Source organism: Pholis gunnellus (genome assembly GCF_910591455.1).
Source record: "Pholis gunnellus genome assembly, chromosome: 3".
NCBI lineage: Eukaryota > Metazoa > Chordata > Actinopteri > Perciformes > Pholidae > Pholis > Pholis gunnellus.
The window spans coordinates 4,624,766-4,633,517 of record NC_136529.1 but is presented as its reverse complement, the minus strand read 5'-3'; positions in this window follow the sequence as shown (position 1 = coordinate 4,633,517).

Sequence of the window (8,752 nt, the reverse complement as noted above, 5' to 3'; positions counted from 1 at the left end):
GCAAGAATAGTAAAAATAAATGAGAACATTCGTTAAAATGTACAGTATCAATAAATACAGCATTGATGCCAGAACACCAGAATTGTTGCATAATGAGGACAAAAGGAAATCAGAAAAGGTTCCTTTGTGCATCGCAATTCCTCTGCGAAAAGTCAACCGGCACGAGGAAAGAGCTGCGTTCAATCAACTGTAGAGCTGGACACCAAACTCCGCCTGGCAGGTGGTTAGTACGGTGAGTGTGAGTAAGGCTTACTGCACTTCCTTCATCGATTGGTCGCACACCGCAGTGACTTGCAGTGAGCAGAGGACAATCAATTCAGTGCTACTGGATGTAGGCCTATCGTACCTTCTGACCTTGTGTCAATGTCTCCCATTCATAAAACAAGGTGAGGACTGAGGTGACACTGTTATGTAGTTCTGACCCCTCGTTTTCTAACTTCACCTTGCCAGTTACAATCCATGGTGGAGATGTGAGATATTTGTTTTTTACCTTGAAGCAACTGTCTTTAGCAAAATACATTTCATTTCCTTTGTCACCGGCTGATGGATGAAGCGGAATGGCTCAGAACAAGGACATCCCTCTGGAGGCATCTATCACTGCATAGCCTCTCCGTGGTAGAATGTGTCAAGGTTAGATAATAAAGGCTGAAATAAAACCTTTAATAAGAAAGAGATTGGCTGTCCAAAGGAGGCTGAAAGCACCGAATAGGCCTAAATTGTGCATGCAAGGTGGAACGAGAGGTAATAAAAGATGCCTGTCATCGGCATGTGCAAACAGGGGGGGCGCTTAAAAGTGCTTATATTCAGTTTATATCATTCAAACACAGTTGATATCCAGTAAACAATAGAAAATACACATGCGAAAGCAGCCATGTTGTACATTTTCTTTGTGAATGAGGAGGACCTCGTTGGCATAATCTACACCAGAGGTTGCCGCCCATTTCTCATGTTATCAGCCGACTGAATGGACATTATCAGTGGTGATCACTACCACTCTGATGCCTCAGACGGGCCACACTGCACATACCAAAATGTGAACATGATGGTGAAATTTATGGTTGTGAATTGAAACAAAACATAACTTAAGGTTTAGGCAAATGAAACCACTGTTCTTCAAATTCCCTATATCATATAGGGAGTTTTATACAGTTTGCAGTCACACAGTTAGAAGACAAGCAACATAGCCTTAATTAACCATAGCTGTGGCTGATCAGATCAGTTAAATGTTATTTTTAAAGGAAGGCACTGAGAAATGATAGGAGTTATTTTTTCAAGGCCATGAGAAACAATATATATATAAGAAGTGGACGTAGTCATGGTGACGTCACCTATTGGCTTGTGGACTGCTGTAATGAAGCCTCAAGTTCGACGATTTGGCCTTGGTTCATCTTGGCATTTTTTGCAACCATTGAACAGAAGTGACCATATTTGGAATGCGGAGGAGTGATGTAGAGACACCAGATACGGTTCTGGTAGCGCCAGCAACCTGTCAATCACAGTAAGCCCGCCCTAAAGCATCCCCTGCATTATGGTCTGTTTTACTCTACATGGACCATCATTTACTAAATGAACATCATGCTGTATTGAAGAAGACTTGAAACTAGAGATTGAGACCATAAACTCATGTTTACAATGTTTACTGAGGTGATAAATTAAGAGAGAAGTAGAGTCATTTTCTCATAGACTTCTATACAGTAGAGTACAATTTTCTTTTTTCAACTGGAGGAGTCGCCCCTGCTGGTCAGTAGAGAGAATGCAAGTTTTAAGACACTTCCGCATTGGCTTCACTTGGCAGAACCAGAGGTTGCGCCTGAAAACAAGCAATGTTGTTCCGTAGGACTCGTTACCTTACAGCCAAGTCACAGCGCTGAGGCTCTGTCATGGGATAACATCTCTCTGTCGAAACGTTGTCCCTCTCTGAGCCAATCACTCGATGCTCATTATAAAAACCCTCTCTGCATCTTCAATCTCCTCCTTGTGAATCGTGTGAATCGACACTTTTTTTTCCCCCAAAAGGAACAAATTGAAATCAGACAGAACCAGTCCTTTAATTAGACTGAAAGGCGGGCCTTCATAGGTCTGCTCCAGCAGAGGCCGTCTAATTGGAAAAGTCCGTTCGTTTGGATGGAAGGGAGGCTCAGCATACTTGAAATGTGGCACTCAGGGCAATGCAGGAGTAGGCAGACGCCTCTAAGCACTCAGACTGAAAGCGTTGTCAAGCAGGGGTTGTGTTGAGTTGCTGAACAAGATGTTCGGCTCTTAGTTACACAATAAAGAACCATGCAATGTGTTTAAAATAACTCAGAGAACATGACAAGACAAACAGCTGCTTTCCGGAAGGGTGGTTGAGTAACAAATACAAGAAACGCTTATATTTCAATATGTATGAACCCGCTCTTCTTCCTGCAGCACAGAGGTTGAGTCACCCCAGCGGTCAAAGCGTTACTGACCCAGTTCCCCTAGACTGTGGGGAGAGAGTGAGATGACTTCGGTCAGACCTGTCGACTAACTGAGAGCTTTCTACAGTCTGTGCCAAGCATTCATCCAGCCTCATTCAAATTAAATTCGGGACAGTGGGATTCTCGTTGAGAACAAACTGGGAATGAACCTCACATTGACAGAAAATGGGTTTGCCCTCTATTGCTGCAATGAGATGTCATCATAATAAACAGAGAAAATGTGCTTCCTCTTCTATCCCGACTTGACACAGCACCACGCCTACTACAAAGTCTTCCATTTAGGTTTCCTGTGTGAAGACATGATCCAAAGCACTCACCAGGAAGGTTCATAATGGAGGATTTACCTCAATCACACACAAGTGAACTTGGTGTCAGCGGGGCTTTACACAGACCTATCTTCCGTCAATGTCCATCTTTTAATCTCTATTACAGATCAAAGCTCTGTGTCTCAAAGTCCTTGAAACAAATTCCACTCATTTGCAATGTGTCACTTTGGAGTTACAAGACAGTGACGTGGTTTCACAGGTTTCCTCTTACCTTTCGTGCTTTATTTATGAATCTAGATTGTTTTGGTGTGAGTTGCAGAGTGTCATATCGACAGTAGAGAAGTCTGCCCTCTCTCCAAAACAACCTTGTTGTGAGTAGTTTAATGTCGGAATTATTATTTTTTATTATCTTGAATATATCAACACATGTCAATTTCCATTGGTTAGTCTTTTCAAAATAAACTTCTATCGACACAGGAAACTACTTATAATGGTTTATGCAACAAAACTACTTAGTTACATATGTTTCAGGGAAAAATGGTGAAATACTTGGTTAGGTTGAGGAAAAGATCTAATCGAATAAATCAACGTTGACTACTCCTTTCACACGCGGCACAAACAGCTGTCTCCAGGGCGGAGCTGAAAGACCAGTTTAGTTTGCCGCCCCCCCCCCCGTCTGCCGTGTGGGTTTTTGTCATCCTTTTACGTTCCGGTTAATGATTACGTGGATAACATACTAATTGATTTAGTTGGATACCTACAAATTACAGCTGTGAAAATCAAACATTTGTAACACAGGCTGTCATTTAAAAATATGAAGTCTTCCATTTAAACTCCAGATTAGTTCAGCAACACAAAAACAGCAACAGAGCTCACTGTTTTTCCCAAGCTGCCTGTGACTGGTAAATTAACTTTGGCATGTAAAACGAGTGGAATGCTCCTTTAAATGTCAAGGATTACATCGACATAAGAAGGTGTGCACCTCACCTCCTGCCCTGAGTTAGATTGTAGCATTTCATTTCGAGAAACCCACCAAAGGGCCAGGGCCCGCCATGACGGTGCATAAATTGCTGGCTGATCAAATTTGAAAGAGGTGTTTTTAGTGGAGGGTGACGCGATGGATCCGGTGGAGGGGGGCAGGTGATGCGAGGACAGCTATGGTGTCAACACCTCCCCTGGAGACGCCCTCTTGGTGCCTCGCCAAGTGGAGCCTCTTCTCGCTGTGCTGCTCGGCAGTGATGAATTAATTACTCCAACCTGCCACTCACACAAACAACCTGCCTCTTCTGGTTGTCTTTGTTTTGCTATGGACTCACACTGACTGTCACGCGTGTTGTTCACCTTTGAGTAACTCTTCAGAATCTGCTTAAGATGATTAAAGTCGAGTTAGAAGGCACCAGAGGAGGAACGGTAGAATATGATTCAGCTGCATTCACTTGTTCGGCACGCAGACGGAAAATGAATTACCGGCTCATCAGTGGAGGCCAATCCTTTGCTGTATCACAAATTCATTTCATTAGCAGCTCTGGTCCGGCACAAAACCCACTGCATTAAAGGCAACTCATTCAATAAGGAGCAATTAATACAGCAATTAATACATTATTTCCCTATTGATCTCAGTTGAGTCTGGCAGCGGTCCCCGAATAAAGCAAGGACCATCAGTGAAATGTACAACCTGCATCACGAGACAAACTCTGAGCCAAATCAGAGAGTAAGTAGCGACTTCTGCACACACTCAACCACCAGCAGGCACACACAAGTTGGGCTTACCAGCTGTCTGATTCCAGCTCAAGCAAGGACCTGTCCGAGGCACACTGCAGACACCACATGTTGCCTTCTTCGTCCCTATATACTCCAAGCCCATCACCACCCTTCCCTCCGTGACTCCATCCCCGAGCTTCAATGCAGCTCCTCACCCTTGGACACCTTTTTTAGCTCTGGCCTCCCTTCGGAGACTTGTGAGGAGGGGCGTTGGCAGGAAGAGGGGAGGGAGTTCCTCCAGAGGAAACTGGGTCGTGTGGCAGCGGGAGCCCTGGTGCCCCACAGATGAGGAGGGTCTTAATTTAAACAGGAAGGGGCAGCAAGTAAGAAGCAAAAAAACAGAAGATTGAGCAAGCCCCGGTGGTGATAGCATCAGATGGGCTTTATTTATAGCAAGATAATCTATGCGGTGAGGAAAGGTTCTGGGAAAACTGTCTTCAGATTTCAGCCTACAGCTTCACATGGATGACACATACCGTGTCCGGTAATCACTACTTTACTACTGCTGATCAAAGGCCTCAAAAGAGTGCTTAAAATGATACTATCACTACCACGGTCTTCTAATAGTCAATGCAGAACAACCAACAGCTGCTCAGCCAGCCGACCCGCCGAACTATCCTTTAAACAAATAAAGTTTATGGGGAATGTTTGACTCCCATCCACTCCCATCTGTGTGCTGATGTTCAGGGTGATTCCCCCCCCACCCCCTATTCCCCTGCCTCGGCCCCAACCCATTTCCTTATAATGACATCATTACCCAAACAACGGCTGTGTATCAAGTGGGCCAAGGATGTTATCGAAACCAAAGCAACCATGCAGCGTAAAGCCTGGAGATAACACAGCTAATAGGTTTGGTTTGGGGGGAGATCCGAAGGTCTGATTCTGCACTATAACGTCTGAGGATCTTTGCTGCAAACATGCGTCAAGGAAACAAATTCTTAACGACTATATATAACAAGAAAAATAATCCTAATTACAGTGTACGATAAGTGAGCTGGAGCAGAATGCCTCTCTTATGGGCCATTACAGAGCTTAATCAAAAGGAGCTAAATGTTTCCCATATGGTGACGGTTCACGTAAAGTGCAGCAGAGAGAGGTGCTGAGAATGTATAGCTCAGTATAGTTAATTATAAAAGGAGTTAAGATGGTCTCTCAGAGGACAAATGAGGGCAAAAAGTCCCTTACCGGCCATTGTGGAAGTGCAACTCTGGGCGATGTTAACCATGGAGCTGCCGTGGGGTTGCCGATGGCCCCTTCCCCACTTACTATCTCCTCCCTTCCGTCGCCCTTTCTCAGACCAAACCCATCTTTGAATTCGGCCTTAATTTTGATCCCAACAACACAACTGTACAATGTAGTGATGCCAAATAGGGTGAGGGGCGTAAAGTGGCCCCCTTTGCTGGAACCATGCCCATCTCCACACATCTATGTAGTTGAGATCAGAGACAGAAATATAAACACCTGGCAAAGAACTCAAACCTCTTCTGTGGTAGTTCCGTGTACAGTGGGGGTCTCCAGGATCATATTTGACCTAGATTACTAAAAACTATACCAGAATTGCTGTCGCCACTGTTAAAAACCTGAACTGAAACGTGAAATTGCTACAAAGTCTTGACCAGATGGCCCAATCCCATCTGAGTTTAGTTTAGGTATACACTAATTTAAATACTCAGCACTATCGCTTTAGAATTAATGATGACCATGCAGCTTAAGGTAAAAGCAGCAGCAGTTAACAGCCACTACATCTATTTGATTGCAGAGAGGGATAGTTTGAGACAGCTGCCTTTGATTAGACCTTGGGGTTATTTTTGTCTCTCTCAGCTCTATCTTTACAGACTGTACAGTAGTTAGGAGAGGAGCGATGTGTCTCAACCTCACAGATGAGTCTGGATCTGTGCCACATGCTAAAGGGGAGGCACTCATCAACATAACATGGGCACTGTGATAGATTTACTATGGACTCAACGTGGCTCCAAAATAAGAACAGGTTAACCATTAGAAAACAGGACAATAATGACCTTTTTTTTTTTTTAAATCTGTTTCTCTCTTTCAAACTCTAAAACCAGAGTTAGTGATTGTTGCAACAGTGGAAAGACACACATACTAAAAGAGAAAATGGCAGGTTAGTGCTTATGTTTTTTCGTTCGTTAGCCCCATTTGGCAACCACGTCATTAATGTAGTTTTTATTTCTAATGAAAATTTCCACAGCAAATAATAAAAAGCTTTGAATTCACTGTGCCAGGTTTCTGTGCGTAACAACTGTACATGACATAAATATCAAAAAACATTTGTTGAGATGATTCAAAATGACAACATTTAGAAGCTGAATATTGCGTTTTTATTATTCAGATGACTGTGTGCACATGTCACTGCACTGATTGTTATGCGCTTAACTGTGTGTTCATTTTCTATCGATCACACTTAAATAGCCAGAGGAATGCCGAAACCAGCTGGTCCTTCTCGAGTCATTTCTGACCGAGATGCCGTTTGAGTGAGTTTATAGAGAGGCAACTCAACACCGGATGGATCTTTGAAAGGTTTGAATTACAGACAAGTGGCACCAGTAGGAACGCTTGTCCTTGTATTAATCCCTACATCAGTTGCTGCTTCTCAGCAGAATGCACAGCTCTGGTCCAACTATAACCACCAGTAAAGACTGCCTCCATCTACAATGTCCACATGTCTCCACCCCTCCCTGCTCACCTCCTCCTACATTCGAGGTGACAACAGGCCCCTCCCACAGCGTGGATACATTTAACATACAGCATGAGACTGGTTCCCATCCAGCAGGGACAAAAATAGAGTCGTTTGACAGACTCTGCATTTTCTGCTCCGCTTGGTCAGTAAATTGACCAGCCGGTGTGAGGTGGGAAGCTGGAGACAAATGTGTCAGCGCGGCCAACTCCCCAGATGCAGCAGCGCTGATTAGGAACACGAGGAGCTCGCTGAGATTCACCGCACCGAGCGGGACACGTGTGCAGTTACATGGCTCCATATCATACAGAGGTTGCACCATGTACCTGCTTGATTGTGTCCCGTCATATCGCTCCACATGACGGGACACAATCTTTCATCAATGCTGTAGTGTTGAAAGAGTTCATCACCCATTACCAAGTTGTATGGAACCTTCTCCAGTTTTTGAACGGCGCTAACAGCGCAAAGAGCGCTAACAGCGCACAGTGCTTACAACGACAATGGTGCTGACAAAGCGAGCAGAGGGTCTGCGTTGTCAGCGGTTACCGCTGTATGAGCTCGGTGACGATTGCTAGCCAATAGGACACACACACACACCCACACACCCACACACACCGCTTCCATTCACATGATGGGTATCAATGAATTAGGAAGTCCATTTGTATCGGTATCACTTTAGAGGTACTGATATTTGTTCTTGGTTTGTAATTTTCTATTCTACGATGTCCAGCCCTGATGTTGGATGTACGAAACAAGCACATTTAAGACACCTGTGGATACTGGTGGCAAAAAAACCCACCAGCAATTATATTTCCAGGTTTGGTTTTAGTGTGTGTTTGTTATAGTCTGAAAAACAAGACGCTATTTGACCCAATTCTCTCTACAATCCATTTCACCTAATTATGAGCCGGAGGTAAATGTACTCAAACAACAGGCACGCTATTTAAACAACTGCAGTCATTAATGCTGTTTTCCATTACCCTCCACCAACTTGGAGCGAAGACTGCAGCATGTTTTCACATGTGTGTAGGGCACACAAATAACATGTCAGCGCGTTTATAATGATCTCCCCTTGCATGAGTCATGTCCTGTTTACAGACACTGGGGATTAAGTGCATTTTTACATTAAAACAAGGATGTAGGCCTCGACTCCTCCTCGCACTCTGGCCGGCCTCCCAGCTGCATCACCCCACACCTCAAACTGGTGGAGGCCCAGACCCCGGCTCAGCACTGCAGGCTGGCCGTGTCTCTGGCTGTCTGCTGTAAAGCTGTTTGGCTCCAGTTCAGCCCTGTAATCCCTGAGCTCAGAACCCACCCACGTGTGGCCTTTGGAGGGAGGCCGTGGCCCTGCCCTCTCAGTCTCTCCACGAGAGAGAGAGAGAGAGAGAGAGAGAGAGAGAGAGAGAGAGAGAGAGAGAGAGAGAGAGAGAGAGAGAGAGAGAGAGAGAGGATTAACTTAACCAACCACTGGCTCCCATGATGCACATGCATGTTGCTCATGACATGGGTAGAATACGCAGCCCACATTATTTACTGAAAGACAAATACCAGTCGCATGCAAGCATCCATAC